At 48.0% G+C, this 22,981-nt stretch overlaps 1 protein-coding gene and 1 non-coding gene across 2 annotated transcripts in view; one reads left to right on the top strand and one right to left on the bottom strand.

The window, feature by feature from the left end:
• The window catches only part of LOC119053197 (zinc finger protein 420-like), a 128,981-nt gene that overhangs the window by 33,019 nt on the left and 72,981 nt on the right, over positions 1–22,981 (bottom strand). The gene's annotated exons all lie outside the window — the stretch shown is intronic.
• Positions 17,988–18,116, top strand: LOC119053202 (small nucleolar RNA SNORA38). The gene has a single exon (XR_005083256.2). It is a non-coding gene; the product is annotated as a small nucleolar RNA SNORA38 (small nucleolar RNA).

Here is a 22,981-nt window from a genome sequence, read left to right as displayed (position 1 = left end):
GGGCCTCACTTGCAGGCCAATCCCTCTGTGCTCCGAGTGCCCACCAGGGGCTCACCTTGGCCGCCTCTGTCTTGCAGCCAGCACCACGTGATAGGGAGCAGTACAGGGGTGGTCAGTGGTAAAAAGTTTGGGCTCAAAAGCCTGCAGTGGAAGCCTGGCTCTGCCCCCACCCTCTTCTACAGACAAACTGTCTTAACCTTTCTGGGCCTGTTTGTACAATGGACCTCCTAGTAACAATTTAACCCTGTTCTATCTGTTATGAGGTCATGTGTGTGTGATTCCACAGTGTGGTGTGGCTGTGGGAAATCTCAGAAATGGCAACTACTGCTCTTATCGTTTGGTTAATTGGACATTTCTTAAGTATTTTCTATACTGAATATATGCTCAGTGATTTGAGTGAGAAAAAAGGGAGAGAGTGAAACATCAGTGGAAGAGAGAAACATCAATCAACTGCTTCCCAAACATGCCCTGACCTGGGGATCAAACCCTCACCCTCTTAGTGCACAGGACAATGCTCCAAACAGCCAGGGCAATAATTTCTTTTTTTTTTTTTAACCACCTTGGCCCTTGCTGGTGTGCCTCAGTGGACTCAACCCTGGTTCAACCCAGGTCCCCATTTGGGGGCAACCAATTGATGTCTCTCTTGCTCATGGATGTTTCTTCTCTTCCTCCTTTTCTCCCTCCCTTCCCCTCTCTCTGAAACATAAATACAAAAAAAAAAATGAACCCCTAAATCCCACACAAAATGACAACTGTCAGGAAATCCTAAGCAATGTTGGTGAAGGAGGAAACCAAGGCAACCACCACAGAGAAGGTAACAGTGGAGACATCATGGTACAGCCAATGTTAGAAAACAAAACTTATCTTCCTGGCAGGGGCACCACCTCTGCCCTCTTTTACTTCACCCTGATTGGTCCAGGGTGGATGACTGACTGGTTAGCCAATGACGGGTAAGATTCCTCAAGGGAGGGAGGACCTAAGACAGGCATGGTCATGAAAGCGCCCTCAGGGAAGGACTGGGGGGGCTATAGAAAAAGGGCGTGATGGACTTGACTCAACCCTCAGCTTTGACATAGCCTGAGTCCTCCTCATTCTGTCTGCAACAAGTCTCGTAATCTCTTGGCTGCCTTACTTGCCCCACCTGACTTAAGCCTCAAACAATGCTGGGCAGGAACAGGCAGTTCCCTGGGAGGTCAGGCCTAAGAAAGAACGCATGAAATTCTGTGAAACCTGCTTTGCTGAGAATGTCCTCAATTTTCTGATAAGGTTCCAAGCATGAAATGAGTTTCTTTCCCAAAATTTTATGGTCCTTTAGCTAACTGACCCTGACTCAGAATATGTTAGGTTGGAGTCATTCAAGAAACCAGACAGACTCAGTGAGCTAAGGAGCAGGGTTTATTAGTGGGGAATTAAGAGGGAAATGTGGAGTCAACCAAGGGAGGTTAGGACTCGCTCGGTTTGTTGTTAGGGCTGGGTTTTTAAGCACAAAAACCCACAAAGGCTAACTGGTTGGGGTGTCAGATTCTGATTGGCCAAAGCTGGCTGCTGGGTGCCATTTCTGCTGACTATTGTTCTTGATACATCTTGTCAGGCTCAAATTAAAGCTGCATCCTGTTATGCCGGACAGGCCGACCCCAGACCCCAGTCTTAGCCAGGTATCTGTTTGTCCTGGATGGAGTTGACAGGCAGTTTCCCAGGCTACAGTTTTCCTGCCTGGTGATTTTCCATTCCTTCTAGGCCTACCTAGGTCTGTCAGAATAAGCCCTCATATTTCTTTGAATGTTATCTACTGTTTGATCGTTACTGCCTGACAATGATGAATGAGGACCTTCCTTGATGTAATGCTCCCCAAAAGCAATAAAAGCCCGTCCAGGCAAGAGTTGGGGCGCTCTTTCACTCAGAGAGTGGCCATGCTGTCCCTTTTCTCCACAGGACTTCTGCAGTCCGTGTGAATTTGTTTGCCACATCCGTAACATCACGGACACCGCTGGCTGGAGTCTGCACTAGGGTTCCTAAGGGAGTTTATGGGGAGGAGGGTCACCCCTGCCCAGAAGCCTGACTCTCAGGAAGAAGGTGTGAGAGGGGCACAGGACTCACCAGGGCCTTCGTGGTCAGCAACTGGGTGGTCATCCTTCTAGTGCCCATGGTGACCCAGGGAAGGGCAGGGTGTGTGCAGAGGGAGAAAGAGAAAGGCACGCTGAGAGACCAGGCAGAGGCCCAACCCACGACACAGACAGGTCAGAGACACACAGACGAGAAGACAGGCACACAGGGACACGCACACCTGTTAATAGTGATCACATGTCGCAGCTTATGGAATGTACGGCGCTCACCAAACGTCTATGTTTTAATCGTTCTGACACCTTACAGAGTGGGCGCTATTTCCACTCACCCCATTTCAAAGATGAGCAACCTGAGGCCCAAAGACATAAGCCACTCATGATCAAGCACACTAACCCAGACCTACAATCACATGAAGGTGGGTCGTACTGATAGACAAGAGTCTAGCTCAGTCTGCCTCTAATATTGGGACAAAACCCCAGAAGCTTATCCAGAAACCTGGAGTCTCCTTAAACAAATATTAACCACAGCCAGGACAGTCTTCTGCAATCCAGACCGGGAGAGAGAGACCAGGGCTCAGGAGAAGGACATTCTTTGCGAAGCAGATTGCACAGGATTTTGTGCATTCTTTCTTAGGCCTGATCCCCCTGAGGAGCTGCCGATCCTGCCCAGCATAGTTTGAGGAGAAGGAAAAAGGAAGGAGGTTAAACATGCCCACATGCTAGTGGCCCTTGCAGGACAGTCACACGCCACTAGCCCTGTCAGGCCCACTACCAAGGAGACTTAAGTGTTTTGTATGTCGAGAGACAGGGATTGGGCGAAGTAATGTCCGAGCTGTGACAAGTCACCTCAGGCACCATGTGGTAAGTGCACAGGCACTGTGTCCTGTGGGCCAAAGGGCCCCTGGGCCTGAGGCTGAGACTACCTTGCAAATAGTAACTCTGATGAAGCTCCTGTGCCAGACGATGCCACCTGAAGAAGTCACCATTCCTGGACTGGAGCCGAGGCAATGCATGGATGTGGCAAAAAGGGCAGTAATCTTCTCACCGGGTCCTAGAGCCACCTACTCTGTCCTTCTTTCCATCTCCAGACCCCTCTCCTTAAAATCCTGCAGAAAAGCCCACAACTAGGACTTTCTCTTTACTTTTACAAATATTTTATTTATTTATTTTTAGAGAGAGCCGGGAAGGAGAAAGAGAGGGAGAGAAACATCAGTGTGCAAGAGAATCCGCCGGTTGCCTCTCTCATGCCCTCACATGCGAGCTGGCCCGTAACCCTGAGGATCACACCAGCACCTTTTTGGTCCATGGGCTGGGGCTCATTCTACGGAGCCAAACCAGCCAGGACCTCTTTACATTTAAATAGAAAGATTCACAGAGACGTGAGACACGGCCAACCTGGGCTGACCTCCCTCAGGGATTTAGGGACAGCCCTCATTTATTGAGGCAAGCATCAGCAGAGGACTTAAGAGACCTGTCACCTGAGATGGATAGCCTAGAAAGCCATTATGTGATTGACCTACTTATCAATTCTCCCACAGAGGACCTGGGCTGTAAACGTATAACATAGACCCTAAATTGTCTGACACCATTAATCTTGGACAAATATAAAAGGCATTACAGAAATATAGAAACAAAATTAAGTACACCAACACATACAAGTCAAACCAGGGGCCATATTAAGAAACCTAGAAGAACAACTATTCTAAGTCTCAACTACGACCCAAAGGAAAGGGTCCACCTCAGGTCCTTCTCAACACCCCAACTGCAGCAGTGCTCACAGGAATAGCCCCGAGGTCCACCTATCTCACATTAAACCTGTGTTCCTGTGAGTGCCCACAGGAACCACAGCCTGAGACCTACGTGTATGAACCCATCGAGAACCTCAAATTCCTCTTCAAGAGACAAAAAACCCTGTTACAGATAAATAACACAACTAGGCCTTCATAGAACTGCCTTTCTCACATTCCTAACACTCCTTCTACCAGCCTGTCAACATGCTCAGGCTCCTCCCCCGGAAAAGAATTTTTCTGTCCCTATTGGATTTAACCCTCGTCAGATAGAGTCCCAGGTCTTCCACTCTGCTAACCCCTTTGTCAACTTTATTGGCTCCAGGACACAACAATTACTGTCAACACCTGGGACCCGAGGCTTTGGACATCCGTTAAGGACTGATGTACAGGCATTTCCCTCCACCTCCTCTGCTGGTAAGACCATTTTCAGGGTGAACTGCTTCCCGCACATGGTGCAAGGCTTCTCTCTGGTGTGGATTTGTTGCTGCTCCTTCAGGGATGAGTTATAGCTGAAAGCCTTGCCACAGTCCCCACACTCATAGGGCTTCTCTGCATGGGGTTTGGAGGGAGGACCGAGGCCTGGAGTACCTGCATCCTTCCCACACATGGTGAACGGGTGTGTCCCCGCTCCTCTCCGTCCTTCTAATCTCGGTGGGGCCAGCATGGGGCTTTGGTGGACAAATGCCTTAAATTCACAACATTCGGGGGTAACGCTTGATACATGTCCCAATACCCTAGTCAGGCCCCTGGGCTCCCCTGTCACCCTCCCACCCTGTTACCCTGTGTCCTCACTCCTCCACAGGTGCAGCCTCAGGTGCCATTCCTTGTAGGTCCTTCTGCAGCTATCACAACGGCAGGTCTGTCTTCCCAATCCTCCCCTTGCGGGTCCAGTTCTCTCATGGCAGGTCTAGTCTCCAAGTCTGAGGGGAGTGAGAAAGAGGTGACAATATACATGTAGTTAAGCACGCTGGGAGGGAGGACCTTCCCAACACACAGTAAGGCACAGTCTGAGAGCAGGGGACAGCTTCTCATGGGGTCAGAGGGAGAAGGGAAGCAGTGAGCTGAGACAGTGACATGCAGGGAGGTGAGCACAGACCAAGAAAGGTCCCCTTGGAAGTGGGTACAAAGGCAGCCAGCAGAGCTGAGCTGGGAGGAAAAACCCTGAAGAGAAAGAGGAAGAAGACAGGCTTGGAGGAGCGGATCCAAAGGTCCCACAAAACCAGCGAGGGTTCACTCCTCCCAGCTCGTTTCCAGGCCCAGTTCTGCGCGTCCCCAGAAGCTATGCTTCTCAAACCATCGACTTTTATTACACGGTAAAGCAAGAGCCGACTCTCATGTTGGTGCTGGTTGTCCTCTATCTCTCCACCCCCAGCCAAGCTCCCTGCTTCCTACGCTGCCCAGGAGCAGCCCGGCCCTGGCTGCGGGCTCCTCACCCTCCTCTTTGCGCACTCGTACCTCCCTGCTGACCACAGCCACTCTTTTCCCCCCTGGGTGTGTCCCATGGGATCCTCAATTTCTGTTTCTAGTCTGGGGGGCTGTTTGGAGTTCTGGACTCTGCCTATAGACCTCACAGTTTATTCAAACATGTAAAAACTGTGAGATCTTACAAAAAATATAAAGAAATGAAGATCCAGCCACACAGAGCCCTCCTTCTTCGGATATAACAAAAAAAAGCGGGAGCAGCAAGCAGCTCACCCCACTTAAGCTCCCACGGGCCTCACAGCCCCTGAGTTTGAGACCCCTCCCCGGAGTCACGGGAGCCTGGATTTCAGTCCCTTCTCTATGCTGACCCCTCCTAAATGGATGTCCCCTCTCAGACACACTCTCCGAGTTCTGCTGAGGAATAACCCAAGGCCTACTGGGCACCCTGCTTGGGGAGAGCAAACCTGACACACTGGGTGTGAGTAATAAAGAGAGAGAAAAGCTCATCAAACAGACTAAGCAAAGTGAGACACACAATGACCAACATGTTGTAGACCGCTCTGCCTGGTTCTAGGAATTGTATCTCGACCCCTTGTGGCTAAGGGTGAGTGACGACCTCTGGAATTCCAGCCACAGGAGACAAAGCCTGTCTCTGGTAGCAAACGCTGCCTCAGTTCCTCTCCCTGCCCCTTAACTTGGTCGGAAGTCAATGACGGGTAGGACCCCTCACAGCAGGGGGAAACCCAAGCCAGACTCAATCACTTGGGAGGCCTTCATGGAAGGACTGGGGGGGGGGGCTGCAACAAAGAGCAATGGACTCTCGCCCCCCCCCCAGCTTTGACATAGCCTGAGTCCCCTTGTTTTCTGGGAGAAGCGTTTCCTGGCTCCAATCCCCTTAAGCCTGAATACCTGTGGGGAGAGGTGCAGCTCCTTGCCTGGCTAGAGCGTTTCCTTGGGAAAAATCTGGCATCACAAAGACTTCCTGATAAACCTGTGGAATCTGCTCTGCTAAGAGTGCTTTCATTCATATGTTAAGGGTTCAAGCAGGAAACCCTAAAACTCTGTTCCTGACAGACTCTGACTCATACTAAGCCCTCAGATTTCTTTGAAATGTTATCTACTGTTTGATCCATGCTGCCCTGTATTCCTGTGTATTAGAACCCAATAAAAGTCCCTAGAGGAGGGGGCCCGAGGCCTTTTTCTCCTTGGAGAAATTGGCTGCTGCTGGCCTTTTTCCCCTGAGAAACTGGCCACTGCTCATGGCCTTTTTCCTCTGGAAAAATGGCCACTTCTCCTCCCTAAGCAGATCATATCATGTCTCCGTCATATTTACTCTCATCCATGGCACACGAGGGGACTTGCAAGGAAAGTTGCCCCCACACCTATACTATATGAACCCATTCTTACGAGGCAACTAGAACCATCAGATTGATAGGGAAAGTAGGACATGGTGACAGGGTTTGGGGAGAAGGATGGGAAGCTGCTGTTTAGAGGGGACAGATTGTCAGTTGGGGGTGATTAAAAAAGTTTTAGAGATGGACAGTGGTGATGGTTGAAAAACAATGTGAATGTACTTCATGCCACTCAACTGTACACCTAAAAACAGTTAAATGGTCGATTTTATGTTATTTCCATTTTACGACCACTAAGAAAATAAAATTTTTTGAAAGTAAAAAAAAAAAAAAAAACAGCCCAAACCTCCAGGGAATGGGAGCTGGAGATTCAATTCAGCTGCCGATATCCAGTGATTTAATCGACTATGACTATGGAATGAAGCATCCATAAAAACCCCAGAGGACTGGGTTTGGAGAGCTGCTGAGTTTGCGAACGTGGAGAGCCGGCGAGGGGACTCCCCTGGAGAGGGCTCCCTATACATATCTTCCATCTGGCTGTCTGTTCCCTTTACTAGTAAACCAGTTACCTCTGAGTTCTGTGAGCTGTTCTATCAAATTAATCAAACCCAACAAGAGGATTGTTAAAACTTAATTGATAGCCAGTCAGTCAGAAATACAGGTATTCAACAAATGTTTGCTGAATGAATGAATGAATGAATGAATGAATGAAACTACGTACCAGAGACTCACATTTTCTGATTCAAAATGTGGAGCCCATAACACACCCGGACCTTCTGCCTCTATGGAAAAAAGGCCCAAATAAGTCCAAGTATTTATGGGGACTTTCTGCCATCAGGCAACTCAGGGATCCTGCTGCTTCTACCCTATAGCTCCACGGTTTCACATTTGAGTCTCCACGTTTGCTGCTGACTGGCCAGGGAAGCGTGGAAACTTACATACCAGCTCCTGATGGATGTTCCAGGAGAAGAGAAAGACGAGATGTCAATAAAAGCATTTATAGTCACTCCCATAGGCTGTCATAGAGTTTGTGCTTAATAAAACACAACTATTACAATTTGTTATTAAAAAAAAATTAAGTAGTCATCCTGGATCACCCCTTCCTTCCCACCATCCAGGCTGTTCTCCCACCACAGGAGAACAGCTTGAACTGGACCAGACTAACACACCACTGATGTGGATTCAGGCTCTTGCGGTCCAAGGCATTGTGGATGAGATAGGAGACAAATTCACAAGGACCCCAAGTCCCGTGGAGGAAAATGGATGGCGTGGCCACTCTCTTAGGAGGAGAGTGCCTTGACCCTTGCCTTGATAAGCCTTTATTGGGTTTAATTTGCACAGGAATAAAGCTCATCAATCATTGTCAGGCAGAAATGATTAAACAATAGATAACATTCTAAGAACTCTGAGGGCTTATTCTGAGTCAGGGTCAGATAGTTAAAGGGCCATAAAACTTTGGGGAACCAACTCATTTCCTGCTTGTACCCTTATTTAAATTGAGGGTATTAGCAAAGTTAGGTTTCATAGTATTTTATGCATTCTTCCTTAGGCCTGCTTGCCCTAGGGAACCTGCCCTTTCCCACACAGGGCCGGACCCACCTCCAGCATTGTTTCAGGCTTAAGTCAGGCAGAGGAAGTAAGGCAGCCAAGAGATTAGGAGACTTCTAGTAGACAGAATGAAGACTCAGGCTATGTCAAAGCTGAGGGGCGGGGTCCATCACCCCCTATAGCCCCCCAAGTCCTTCCCTGGGGGCCCCCATGATCATGCCTATCTTAGGTCATTCTCCCCTTGAGGAATCTTACCCATCATTCACTAACTGCTCAAGCCCTGGGGGCCAGGCAGGGTGAAGTAAAAGGAGCAGACGCGGTGCTCCTGCCAGAGAGATAAGCTTTGTCTCCTTAGTGGCTTATGGTCCCAAGGTCGTTCACTCAGCCTTAGCCGTGGGGGTTACAGCTCCTGAAACCAGGCAGGGCGGTTCCCAATACCCCACCACTTCTGCTCATGCAGCAGCCTCCCTCACTCTCTACAATCCACTGTCCACTCCTTGCGAAGAGGAGCTCAGGAGTCAGAGCAAACGCTCCAGCACCTTCCCAGTACCCTGGAGATCAGAGGCAACACCTTTCCACCTTCCTGACTTTTCCATGCCATCCAGCCCCACTTGTCCTGTAGTTTCTGTCCGATTTCCTTGTTCAGGCCCAGTGCTTCCTGCCTCAGGGCCTTTGCACCTACCGTGCATCTTCCCATGGGAGCCCATCCTCGAGCTTCAGTGAAGTTTCTGCCCAGTGAAGCTCAGTGTCCAGCACATGGCGGGCACCTCATAAACCTTTTCCGAGGGTTGACCACGTGCTAGCATGGTGTAAACCAGCCCTTACCGCATATGAGTAGGTGCTGATAAGATCACACCAATTCTCTCTCCACACTGTGTATTTTATTATAAAGTAAATAAAAACTTTATTCTAAAAAACCAAAAAACTTGATTACACCAATTTTATAGACAGGGAAACCAAAGCTCTGAGAATGGAGCCACACCCTCAAGGTCACCCAGCACATTCTATCCCACGGTCGAATCCCTGAGTCACTATCTGGCCTCGTGTCACTGTCCCATCCCAGAGGAAAGGATGTGAGAAGTACGTAAGGCAGAGTGATCCTGGTTTCGTGACCCTGAGGTGTGGGGGTGATGCCGATGTCAGAGCGGGTGGTGGCCTGAGACATGGAGGCTCAGGGTAACTTTCCAGACGGAAGAGGGAAGGAGGGCGGCCGTGGGTGTGTTTGGAGCCCTTGGGTCTGAGACACGCCGGGGACATAACTGGCCTGTGGCTGCAGAGATTGGAGAGAAGAGTCTTGGTTGGGAACATGGCTGGAACCACAATCCCCAAAGAAAGGGATTGATAAACGGGATTTTGATCAAATTACAAACATCTGCTCATCAACAAATGGTGCTCCAGCATCTGGGCACGCACGTTCAAAAGAGTGATGATATGTGGCAATCAAAGGTGATGTGACTTTGGGTGGGAGGACGCAATGTATCATACAGATCGTTTATCATAAAATGTACACTGGAAACCCATAGGCCTATTAGCCAATGTCACCAAAATAGATTTAATTGAAAGACAGTGATGTCAGCCCGTTTTACATCATTCACAACAATGAACTCCAAATAACCCAGAGACCTAAATAAAGAGCTAAAATTCTACTCCAGTCACGGAGAAACCGGAGTAAATCCTCATGGCCTGTGGTTAGGTAATGATCCCTCAGATATGAGATCAGAAGCACAGGGACATTCACAGCAGTAAAGACGCCTGTCAATCACTAGGCAGTTCCTCTGTGCCAGGCTGTAGTCTAAGCCGTGTTTCCAGTCCGGTTTCACGCTGAGTCCCTGTGTTGAAGTGCTAACCCCCAGCTCCTCGGGATGGGACCTGATTGGAAACAGGGTCATTGCAGGTGTATTGAGTTAAGATGAGGTCACCCTGGAGAAGGGTGGCCTCTAAGGCGATAGGACATCAGTCCTTATAAAAAGGACACATTTGGACACAGAAACACACACACAGGGACACTCCACTTGAGGACGGAAGGTGTGGTGCCACGAGCCACAGACCAGCAGAAGCTGGGAAACACTCAGAGACCCGACCCATCCTTGGTGGCTCCAGAGAGGGCCCCACCCTACGGATACTGTGGTCTCGGACTTGCGGACCCCAGAACTGTGGGAAGATTTTTGGTGTTCCACGTTCCCCATCTGTGGTGCTTTGTTAGAGCAGCCCTGAACTTGAGCAGAGTAATGTATCTGGCATGGCCCGTGAACCACGGCTCACCCTCCCCGAGAGCAGGCCTCACCTGCGGGCCAATCCCTCTGCGCTCCGAGTGCCTGCCAGGGACTCTGGGCTCACCTTGGCCTCCTGTGTCTGGCAGCTACTACCATGTGATGAGGGAACAGTATGAGCTGGTCAGTGGTTCACAGTCTGGGCTCAGGAATCTGGGACGAAATCCTGGCTCTGCCCCACGCCGCTGGCTATGCTTCCTTGGACAACTGCCTTAACCTTTCTGAGCCAGTTTGTACAGTGGACCTCCTAGTAACGGCCCCTCTGTAGCTGTTACAAGGTTAAATGAGGTGTGAATCCACCGTGTCGTGTGGCTGCAGAAGATCTCGGAAATGGCAACTATTGCTGCTACCATTAAACTAATTGGACATCTGATAACACCCAAATGATAAATGGAAGGGAGGAAACGTGTAGGTGGCGGGTGGCCTGCTGACGGAGAAGTGCTTTCTCTGCTTAAAGACAATGGGAGACACCGGAGGGGAAGAGCCTGGCAGGATGCACTTTAAAAATACGCAATGCTTTTGGACTTGAAAAAAATATAAAATAAGTTGCTACCCTGACTGGCGTGGCTCAGTTTGTTGGGCAACATCCCCTCCAAAGTGAAAGGTTGCCAGTTCAACTCCCGGTCCAGGAACTCGCCTAGTTGCAGGTTTGGTCCCCAACTGCGCGAGAGGCAACCGACTGATGAGTCTTTCACGTGGCTCTTTCTCTCCCTCTCCTTCTCCCTCCCTTCCCCTCGCTCTCAAAAATAAATAAATAAAATAATTTCAAAAAATGAAATAACTTGAAAAACAAAACGCAAACCAGGAAGAATATTTGCCACAAATATGCACACACACACAGTCACCTAATCACACTTTATTTAAGACATTCTGGAATGCTAAGATTCCTGTCGACTGGCAAAGCCTAGGATAGATCATTTGTCCACCCGCAGAAAGGGCCAATAAACACTTTCTAAAAATCGGACCTCATACCACAAACGATGCTACTCAGAAAGAGATCATGTGCCATCAGTTGTCACCTACCATGCAGCAGGTTTATACCACTTGTCATTTATATCAAGTAAGTGCAGTAAACACCCCAAAAATGGTGAACTTGAAATGGCTGGCTGGTGGGAGTATAAAGTGCTCCAGCCAAGAACTATGAAGATTTCTGAAAGGCCTTAAAAATACGAACCCCTCCCTTCCTCTGCAGGGAATTGCACCTGAACAGTCATACAAAATGCAAAGGAGAGATTCATTCCGCACCCTGGCCTAGCGGATCGGTCCCTCGGAGCGTTGTCCTGAGCATCAAAAGGTTGTAAGTTCAATCCTGGACTTAGCCACATGCAGCAGGCAACCAATTGATGTCTCTGTCACATTGACGCTTCTCTCTCTCCCTTCCTCTGTCTCTAAAAATCAATGAACATATCCTTTGGTGAGGATAAAAAAAAGATTTATGCCCAACCGCATTTATATATCGATTTTAGAGAGAGGAAAAGAAAGAAAGAGAGAGAGAGAGAGAGACATCAATTTGTTTTTCCATCTATTCATGCATTCATTGGTAGATTCTTGTATGTGCCCTGACTGGGTTTCAAACCAGCAACCTTGGCATATCAGGACCATGCTCTAACCAACTGAGCTACCTGACAAGGTCATGTACATGTTTTTTAATATAAAATATTTTTCACATAAAAGGAGTAGCTGCCTATTAAAACATCAAAAACATCATGGCAACGGCCAGGGACATGCATAGGTCCCTCCCCACAGGTGCCCTCCTCCCGTCCCCCGGGCGTTCAGTGACATCTACCCACATTTCAAGGTCCTTTGTCCAGCACATGCTGCCCGGGCCGCCGTCACACCTGATGGAACACGATTAGGCCAGCACCTCCCAGGTGTCTCCAGGTATCTCCTGAGAGCCCCCAGCGTAGGACAGTTCACTTCTCTGCTATCCTGTCCCCTGCGGTTGGCAAAAGCCATTGACAGGACAGTAATCTCCCTTCTCAGGGTGAACACAAACCAGGAGAACACGCTGGGGCCGGGGCCCTGAGGGAGGCTCAGATGGACAGAGGGTCATCCCTGTCCAGAAGCTTGACCCTTAGAAAGGAGGTACGAGTGGGTGACATGACTCACCAGGGCCCTCTTGGTCAGCAACTGAGTGACCAAAAAAGGGGAGAGGGGCCAGGGACCACCCGCATCCTCCTCCCCTTGCACAGAGGTCTGGTGGCCAGGGGCCTCCTCTTGGCAAGGGACCCAAGAGCCAAGAGAGCGAGTCCTTGGTTCTGAGGACTTCCATCGCTGGTGGGATAGGCGGGGAGTGGGAGGGAGTTACATTTTGATGGAAGGGTAAAGGTGGTGCCAGCTTTCCCGGGGAGACATGAGTACCCAAAGGTAGCTATGGGTGGGGGTCTGTTAGCCCAAATCCTTACCTTGCTCTAGACTGTATTTGTTCATCAGTGACTGGGGCAGGCAATTAACCAAAGTTCTTTTATGGGCTTTTACTCTGGGCACTGTAGACCCCTCCCCTTACCCCTTCCCGGCCCTGAAATGAGTCCGCAGTCTCAAGGTTTTCCCTTTCCCAGCTAGTGGAGACAATATACACAGACTTACAAGGGCTCCCCCGCTTCCAGCACAACCATAGTTTTGTTTGTTGTTCGGGGTGCCTGGCAACCTTATCAGACCAGGCTCAGAATTACTGGGTCAATGAGTGAGACTTGTCTTCCTTTGCTTTCAGCCTCCTGTATTAAGTTCTTTGTTAGACCGCAATGGTGACCCCTGCCTTTATTTCTCTGCTGGCTGCTCACTCCTGGCTGCTGCCATGCGTTACCCAGCAACCATGACATTAGCCTTTGACCAGCGACGGCAGCATGGTCTCAGAGCTCTTCCTATGCTGTCTCCTGCAACAAAGCCACCCTCCGTCAAGAGTCGTCGTAATCTATGTAGAATTCTTGGTATGTTTACTTGAGCAAAACTGACGACAGTTGCTGAGGAGCAATAATTCATCGGATTGAGAAATGCTCAGAAAAATGGCAGTTTGGCACTTATTATAGTCACTATCACCAAAGGAGGAGACATAAGGGTAAGTGGTAGGGTCACCAAAATGTCAGGGTGCCCCCCCCCAATGCAAGATTTGAAAGAATTCACAAAGAGGAGAAAATGCAGAGGGCAAAGTGTTTCCACTTTGCAAGAGTGGAAAGGGGTCTAAGAGCATGAGGTGGCAGTGCTGGTGACAGGTCGGGGCTGTGAGTTTCACTGGGTGCAAGAGGGGACGGAGCTATAGCCGGGCAGTCGGTCGTGGCAGTTAGTTGTAAATCAGGAGGTTTCAGGCTTCAGTGTGGCTTCGGTTTGTTTCTCTGTTACCTTCGGGTTCAGGGTCCAGGTGCTCAGGTCTGGTCTGGCCTGGTTGTGTAAGTTTTAAAATACTTGTGTCGGGGGGGTGGAATGGGGGAATGCTTTTAGTAATCCACCCAGTCCCGAGAATAGAGGCTCAGAGAAACAATAGTTAATTATGCTTGGCCGGCTCAAGGAAAGAGAGAGCCAGTGCTGGTAGAGAGGGCCTTTTTTGTTCTTTAAAGGGGGTTACATGAAGTCCATTGATGACAGAATAGGGAGGCAGGAGAAAGCAAAGTGGGGAAACCTCAGGGACTGCATAATGTAAAAGGATAGGCACATCCTACACACAGGTGGGGACAGGATAGTAACAGTCAACAATGAACAAGATAGTAATAGGCAACAACGAACATGGCAACAACGGCGAAGGGACTCCTGATCTTGGCTCTAGTGTGATGGCTGTGCCCAAGGGCAGAAAAAGCAGAATTACCTGACATTCAGAAGGTGTGTTATCATAGGACAGGCTCGGTGCAAGTAAAGACTGACTTGCACCGAGTAAAGTCCGGGAGAAACATCTGCCCTGGACATGACTGCCCACAAAGAACTGCTTTTAGTTGGTAAGTTTTCATTTCAGACTATCTCTCCCATTGCTACAGCTATATAATACTCATCTAGATTGGGTGTATATATGATTCTGATAGGGGACTCAAGACTTGGAAAATTTTAGCTTAAGGTAAAAAGTTGTAAGTCTAGCAAGTCATGTGTATGTTGAAGCTTTTGTTTCAGAGACTACAGATAAGGCCCATCCTGGTTCCTGGGGAAAACAGTGGCCTCCTGGGGCACTGGCTAGAGGTCACCACCTGGGGACAAGTTGGAGGCATCCGGCCTTTTTGTCTTCCAGGGGAGCAGACACCACCCCCACCTTGGGAACAGCTCACTGCCCAGGACTGGAGTGTTGCAGCTTCTGAATCTCAAAGCCCTCACCGCGCCTTGTTTGTCCTCCCCCACCCACCCCCCTTATAAAAGGTCTGGCCAGGAAAGAGAAGGGACGATGGTTTGTTAGGGTATGAACCCACCATCTTCTTGGATCATGGGCCATGATCTGAATAAAGTGCCCATAAAAGATTCAGTTGCTGTCATTGCTTATTGGGTTTGGTAGTGATAGGCAGCCCAAATGCTGGTGTCTTCTGGTTACACTAAGGGAAACAATATCATTCTCCCCAGACCCTCTCCCTTATTTGATATGAAAAATTTAACTTGCGCCCTGGCTGGTGTGGCTCAGTGGATTGAGTGCCGGTCTGTAGACTAAAGAGTCACCGGTTAGATTCCTGGTCAGGGCACATGCCTGGGTTGTGGGCCAGGTTCCCAGCTGGGGGCGTTTGAAAGGCCACCAATTGATATTTCTCTCACACATTGATGTTTCTCTCCCTCTCTTTTCCCCTCCCTTCCACTCTCTCTAAAAATAAATCTTTAAAAAAATTAACTTGGGTACCTGCTAATCTCTGCCACCTACTAGACAATGATATTCTAATTATTAGTCAGGATAATGAAGGTAATGCTTTCTTGGCCACACATTGGGCTTCTCTTCCTATTGATAGGGGACTTAAATGTTAGAAAGATTTTAGTTTCAGGTAATAGCTAATAAGCACAGTAATCAATGCATGTAAAATGCATTATTTTGGGAACCAAAGGTATGACTGACGCACACTGATTCCAGAAGACCATGAGCAGTTCCACCTTTGTGCCTCGGGAGGAATGCAAGCAATCAAGATGGCATTTGAGCTGTTGTGCTCCAGGGAGAGACACTCAATACCCAGGACACAGATAAAGACCAGAGCCCAGCACAGAGACAGAGAATACTGCAGGTTTTATCTGGTATCTGATGAACTTTTCCCTGAATTCCAAACCCCTTACCTACACTCTTCTTCTCCTTATGAAAAAAGTCAGTTTAAAGTGGAATTGAAGACAGTCTGTTAGGTTACAAACCTGCCATTTTTTTTTTTTTTTACGATTTTTATTTATTTATTTTCAGAGAGAGCAGAAGGGAGGGTGAAAGAGAGGGGGAGAGAAACATCAGTTGGTTGCCTCCTGCTGGCCCCCAAGTGGGAACCCGGCTGGCAACCCAAGTATGTGCCCTGACAGGGAACCAAACCTGTGACCTTCCAGCTGGCAGGCCAGCACTCAAGCCACTGATCCACACAAGTCAGAACCAAACAGGCCATCTTTTCAGATCTCAGACCATCTGAATAAAGTACGCATAAAGATTCAATCGCTCTCTGCTTATTGGGTCTGGTAGGTGACAGGTAGCAAGAATATAGGCTTTTCTGGCTTCACTATCAATATAAGCTGTGACACTTTTTTTTTGGGGGGGGTTAATACCTATTATAAAGAACCCATTATGACAAATACATCCAGTCCAAGAACGCTTCCCTGACAACTCCTCTGGTAGAATTGTAACTAGAAAAGACACCAGCATTTGGGCTGCCTGTCACTACCAAATCCAATAGGCAATGACAGCAACTGAATCTTTTATGGGCACTTTATTCAGATGGCCCGTGATCCGAGAAGATGGTGGGTTCATACCCTGACAAACCATCTTCCCTTCTCTTTCCTGGCCAGACCTTTTATAAGGGGGGTGGGGAGGGACAAACAAGGTGCAGTGAGGGCTTTGAGATTCAGAGGCTGCAACACTCCAGTCCTGGGCAGTGAGCTGTTCCCAAGGCGGGTGGTCGTCTGCTCCCCTGGAAGACAAAAGACCGGATGCCTCCAACTTGTCTCCAGGTGGTGACCTCTAGCCAGTGCCCCAGGAGGCCACGGTTTTCCCCAGGAGCCAGGATGGGCCTTATCTCTGGTTTCTGAAACAAAAGCTTCAACGTACACATTACTCGGTAGACTTACAACTTTTTACCTTAAGCTAAAATTTTCCAAGTCTTGAGTCCCCTATCATTAGAAAACCATAGAGAAGATAACTATAAAAATCATTCTATGCACATTGTATCAATAGAAGCATCAATTTGTGAGCATCCAGGTCAGGTTGGTATCTTCAGCATTAACATGGTGTCCTGACAATGAGGGGATTTGTGGTCTCAGCTCTGGTGTGGTGCCCAAGGGTGAGGCAGAAGGGAGGGGAAGAAGTTACCTTGACATTCTAAAGGTATGTTTATCATAGACACAAGTCTTGCTTCCTGGACTCATTTTGACCTTTGTCTAAAAAAATGTGTTGGTTTATCTGACAGACCTAGGCAGGCCTAGGAGGAATGGAAAATCACCAGGCCAGAAACTGCACTATGGGAAATGGCCTGCCTGGAAATGGCTGCCCTCCTACCCAGGATGAACAAATGTTCAGCTAAGACTGGGGTCTGGGGTCGGCCCGTCCGGCATAACAGGATGCAGCTTTAACTTGAGCCTGACAAGATGTATAGAGAACAGTGGTCAGCAGAAATGGCACCCAGCCACCAGCTCTGGCCAGTCAGACTCTGACACCCCAACCAGATACCCTTTGTGGGTTTTTGTGCTTAAAAACCCTGCCCTAAGAACAACTGAGTGAGTCTTAACCTCCCTTGGTTGGCTCCACTTTTCCCCTTTTTCCTTGCTAATAAACCTTGCTCCTTAGCTTGCTGCGTCTGTGTGGTTTCTTGAGTGACTCTGACCTTACATTATTAACTGTCAAAAAAAAAAAAAAAATAGCCCTGGGTAGGTGACTGAGTTGTTTGGAATGTCATCTGGGTACACCAAAGGGTTTCAGGTTTGATCCCCAACCAGGGAGTGTGCAGCCGGCAAACTCATTGTTATTTCTCTCTCACTTCAACGTTCCTCTCTCTCTCTAAAATAAAAAACATACCCTTGGCTGGGGATTAAAAGAAATAAAAGAGTAATTGTAAAAAAAGGGGACTTTGGGACGGTCAGTCCCCCTTCAAGAGGTGGAGATATGTATCGCTTGTCTAGATTCCCAACACTGACACCAATCAGCAACTGTACAGAAGCTGGACCAGCCTGAGTCTCAATCAACAGCAGCTCATGGCCTTTTGTGAATCTCAGGAGCGGCAGGGCCACAGGGCCCAGGCGGGGCCTTCAGAGCCTTCAGTCAGCAGCCATTTTACCAACGTTCACAGAAGCGTCTCAGCTAAGTAACATCCTGTACAAAAGTAGTAGTATTTCTTCTATTGCTACGTATATATATTTATAGAGTTACATATAAAAGTATGTAGATATACTTTTTTAAAAACACAAATAATACCCTCTTACAAAGACATGTAGCTTTCCCTGTCTTTGGACACCCAAGAACTGGAGGCCAAGAAACACGGACTTGAAGAAATCTGCGGCCAGCTCTCTCCCTGCAGGCTCAAGACCAACCATCCCACACAGGACAAAAAGAAAAGCAACATGAACATGAAAAGATTGAAGCTCATTTTTAAATAACTGGGTATATAGCCTCAGTTTTGCCAGGTGAATAAGTCCTAGAGGTCCACTGCTGTGCAAAATTGTCCTCTGATTAATGACACTGTCTTGTACACCTAAAGTTGTGTTACGAGGGTAGATCTCATGCCCTGGCTGGGTGGCTGGATGGAGCAGCACCCTGTCACCAAAAGACTGTGGCTTTGAATCCGTCAGGATGCGTGTGGTAGGAAACTGATCAATATTTCTCACACTGATTTCTCTCTCTGCCTTCCTCTACAATCAATAAAGACATCCTTAGGTGAGGATTTTTTAAAAAAGGGGGTAGATCTCATGTTCAGTGTTTTTGCCCACCAGAGAATAAAATGCCATTTTAAAGGCAAAATATGAAAAATGTAAGCTTGCTTTTTTCTGCAGTGTCCTGCCTCTCTCATGCTTTTATAGGATACCGTGTAATCAGTTCCACTGAAGTTGTATTTCTTCAACAACAACAAAAAAACAATGGAGAAAATAAAAATGTAAATGACAGTGCACAGTAGATACTGTTGTCGATTGTTTTGTCATTTAATGCTGCAGCACAGAGCATCTTCCATTATCGGTATCTTCAGCTCTCCCTCGCCATTTCTTACCCAGATCCCAATGTATTTATCCAAACTTCTAAGGACAGATCCTGGGGTGTTGTCAATGTTTCCTCTCTTCCAAGCACAGCCCCACTGAGGCCTGGACTAAAAGGACCCTGTCCTGTCCCCCAATATCTACAGAGCTGTCTTCTCACAGGAGAAACTCGGTTCTTTTTTTTCCCTTGATTGCACACACACACACACACACGCATATATATTTAGATTTTATTTATTTATTTTTAGACCGAGGGGGAAGGAGGGAGTGAGGGAGAAAAACATCGGTGTGGTTGACTCTCAAGCGCCCCCTACTGGGGACTTGGCTGGAAACCCAGGGATGTGCTCAGACTGGGAATTGAATCTGAGACCCTTTGGTTTGCAGGCTGGTGCTCAATCCACTGAGTCACACCAGCCAGGGCTGTACATGTATACTTAACAACAGTTTTACATAGACTGCTAAAAGCACTTCATTATTTTACAGAAGGACTTGAAACATGAACTTTCTATTAATATTCTTACCATAGCACAGCCTAACCTAACTCCCAACTAAATGCATTGCAATTTGTTTAAAGTTTAAATGCTCCGCGGAGATAATGAGAGAGAATGCGTAAATTTGTTTTACGTAAATGAATGAAAAATAAACTCAAGGAATAGTCAGTGAAATCTAGTATGTCCTCATGTGCCCTGAAGGAGGTGGTGCCGATTTGGAGGGTAATTGTATGTCCAGATAATCACCAATCTGAAACTTCTGAGACTGCAGGGTCATGGAATCTTCCGTCACCTTTCTGGACGTGGTTCTGCCAATCTCCTTTACTTAATAGCCAGGTCTTCTAATATCCATACAAACAATTACAAAACTGAAGTGTGTGCCTTTCTTCCTAGCTTCTGGGTAGACTTCTTTTACTAAATTAGTTCTTTCAAGGGGGCCGCCTTCCAGGTGTTGATCTGCAGTCCACGGAAGGCAGGTCCCACCAGAGAACACATCCATGTGGTGGTGGCGCCCCCTGGAGGTGGTGAAGCCACACAGCAGCAGAAGGAACATTTGTGATTGGCTTCTCGCAATTCCTTCTTAATTTCCTCCTGGGTGATGAGCGACTCCACCACCATCTTCCTCCTGTGGCCCTAGGTGATCCGAAACTCAGTTCTTTTTGACGATGCAGTAAAGAATTATAAATCAGCAAGTCAACTGGTGTGCACGCAGAATTTATTGGTGGTACATTCTCATGGAAGAGAATGGGCCTTGCTGTGGTCGGGGAGAAAGGCAAGAGCAAGCCCAGCAAGAGCATCGGGTCCTTTGTTCTGAGGACTTACATAACTGGCGGGATGGGGGTGAAGAAGTTATATATTGATTGACAGGTAAGGTGGTGCCAGCTTTCCTGGGGGGACGTGACTACCCAAACTTAGGTAGGTGTGGGGGTCTATTAGTCCTAATCTTTTGGAACAGACTCTATTTCTTCATGTTCTTGTAAAACAGAAACATGACCAGAGGCAGTTAATTAAAGTCGGGGCAGTTACCCAGAGTTATTCATGGGCTCTTACTGTAAGAGATAGTTACCAGAGGCAGGCAATTAATAAAAACTGTTCTGTGGGCACCTTCTCTGGGCACTATGGACCCCCCTCCCACCTTCCAGGCCTTGGGATGAACATATAGTTTCAAAGGCTTTCTTCGCCACATACTGGAAACGATGCATAAATGTCAAGGGCTCTCTCCTCCCATGCTAACACCCACCGTGTTTCCGACGATGTCAGAACACCTGGCAACATAATCAGACCAGGCTCAGGACTGATGAGTTAGTAGGTGAGACAGGTCTCCTTCTCCCTGCCTTGGTTCACTAACCCACCTACCATTCTCTTTGCAGACTGGGGCTGTATTCCAAGGTCACCTTCTGAAAGAAGTTCTACTTCACTGCCAGAGCTGAAACAGCCCCTCCCTTCACTTTCTACCTGTCACCTGTGATGTCAGTAATGACTAGTGGGGGCTCCGTCAGACGAGGGGCTGTGGTTTTGCCCCTTGCTGGACTACTAGCACCTGGAATAGTACCAGGCACAGAAGAGGCACTCAAATGCTTGTTAAATGGTTCGCTGGTTCCCCTGAAGCCTCGCATGTCTTGAGATTCCTGCTTATCAGAGGATGCAGAAATTCTAGGTCTTCATGTATTAGTCATCCACTTTCTTATTTCTTCAAACAGTGTTTCCCCTTTCCCCCCACCAAGTGGGAGAAAAACTCAGGCTCCTTCTTCACCCAATTTCCTCCTTCCCATCCCCACCCCCACCCCCACACATACCTATCACATGAACCTCCCTGTGCCACGTCAAATTCAGCAGTGAAAAAACGCCAGCTTCACACTTGCCTCTCCTCCTCCACTTCTTGCCACCTCTCAGCCCCTCGGGAAAGCGGGTGATCACCTGTAAGGACACATTCCCTGCTAGGCGCCTCCTTAAGAAACTTGGGCCAAAGGAAAATTCCTCCTATGAAATTACATGCCATGGAGAATGTTTACTAGGTAAATGAGCATCCATGATGAAGGAGACAGGAAATCTACTGAGCCTCCGTGAGGGTGGTGGTAGTGCCGTGTGTGTGTGTGGTGGGGAGAAGGACAGACGCTATTTCCTGCTGGTATTTCTCTCTGATCATGGGAGACCAGCACAACCCAGGAAAACCTGTTCTGATAACAGGCATGAGACACGGTTTCTATCCGTCTTAGAAAGTGAGGATTAAAGGATTACAATGATGAATCCTGGCTGGCGTGGCTCAGCGGATTGAGCGCTGGACATTGAAACAAAGGGTCATTGGTTTGATTCCCAGTCAGGGCACATGCCTGGGTTGTGGGCCAGGTCCCTGGTAGGGGGCACACGAGAGGCCACCACATGTTGATATTTCTCTTCCTATCTTCCTCTCTTTCTCCTTCCCTTAACCTCAAATAAATAAATAAATAAATATTTTGAAAAAAATGTTTTTTTCATAAGGGAAAGGAGGAAGAGAAGGAGAGAAACATCAGTGTGTGGTTGCCTCTTGTTTATCCCCTGCCAGGAACTGACCTGCAACCCAGGCATGTGCCCCGACTGAGAATTGAACCGCGACCCTCTGGTTCACAGGCCTGCGCTCAATCCACTGAGCTACACCAGCCAGGCTGAAAAATTTTTTTAAATTATTAGAATGATGGCACATAATGTAACTTCCTATGTGTAAATTTTGTTCTGAATGCTTCCCTGTATTACTCAATTTGTTCTTCACAAGACTATGAGGTAGATACCATCCTTGTCCCCATTATACAGATGAGAAAACTGAGGTTAGAGAGGCGTTCTTTCAAAAGATCCCGCAACAGATTCTGGCTGGTGTGCCTCAGTGAATTGAGCACTGGCCTGAGAACTCAAACGTTGCCAGTTCGATTCCCAGTCAGGGCAGATGCCTGGACTGTGGGCAGGCCAGATCCCCAAATGGGGGAGTGTGAGAGCCAACTAATTGATGTTTCTCACACATGGATGTTTCTCTCCCTCCCTCTACCCTCTCTGAAAAATAGATAAATAAAATCTTTTAAAGAAGAAAAGATTCTGCAACAGGAGCGGGAGAAATTTGGATTCGGCAGCCTGCCTCCTAGGAACTATCACCTGACCACCCCCATCTCCCCCCACCTTCATGACCCTGAAGCCTTTCCCAAAATTCATGATACTCAAGCCTGTGCCCTCGAAGTTAACAGACTGCATGCTCAGTAGCTGACAGTGACCGGCAGTAGTCAGAGCTGTTACGTTTGGTTCAGAGGGCCCAGTTCACAGATACGTGGCCAGGGTTCTACAGGCTAACCCATACCAAGTACTGGGAACAGACCCAGAGACGTGCAGTTGGTGCTATGGACTTTTAAGGGGACTCACCACATTTTAAAACTACAACAGAAACTTTAGAATATGTAGCAAAAAATAGCCCAGGCTTTATTTACTTATATATTTTTTCTTTTATTGTTTCTAGAAAGAGGGGAAGCAGGGAAAAGGGAAGAGCATCATTAATGTGAAAAACATTGATTGGTTGCCTCTTGCATGCATCCAGACTGGGAACCGACCTGTGACCTAGGCATGTGCTCTGACCGGGAATCGAACCCACAATCTTTCAGTTTGTGGGACAACGGCCAACCACGTAAACCACACCAGCAAGAACAAAACTGGCTAAGGCTTTAGAGCTGCACAGTCCATTAATTAAAGTTAAACAAAGTTCAGGTCACACAA

This window comes from Artibeus jamaicensis, unplaced genomic scaffold (genome assembly GCF_021234435.1).
Source record: "Artibeus jamaicensis isolate MK-2021 breed Jamaican fruit bat unplaced genomic scaffold, CSHL_Jam_final contig_723, whole genome shotgun sequence".
Lineage (NCBI taxonomy): Eukaryota > Metazoa > Chordata > Mammalia > Chiroptera > Phyllostomidae > Artibeus > Artibeus jamaicensis.
This window is presented reverse-complemented; position numbering and strand designations above follow the sequence as displayed.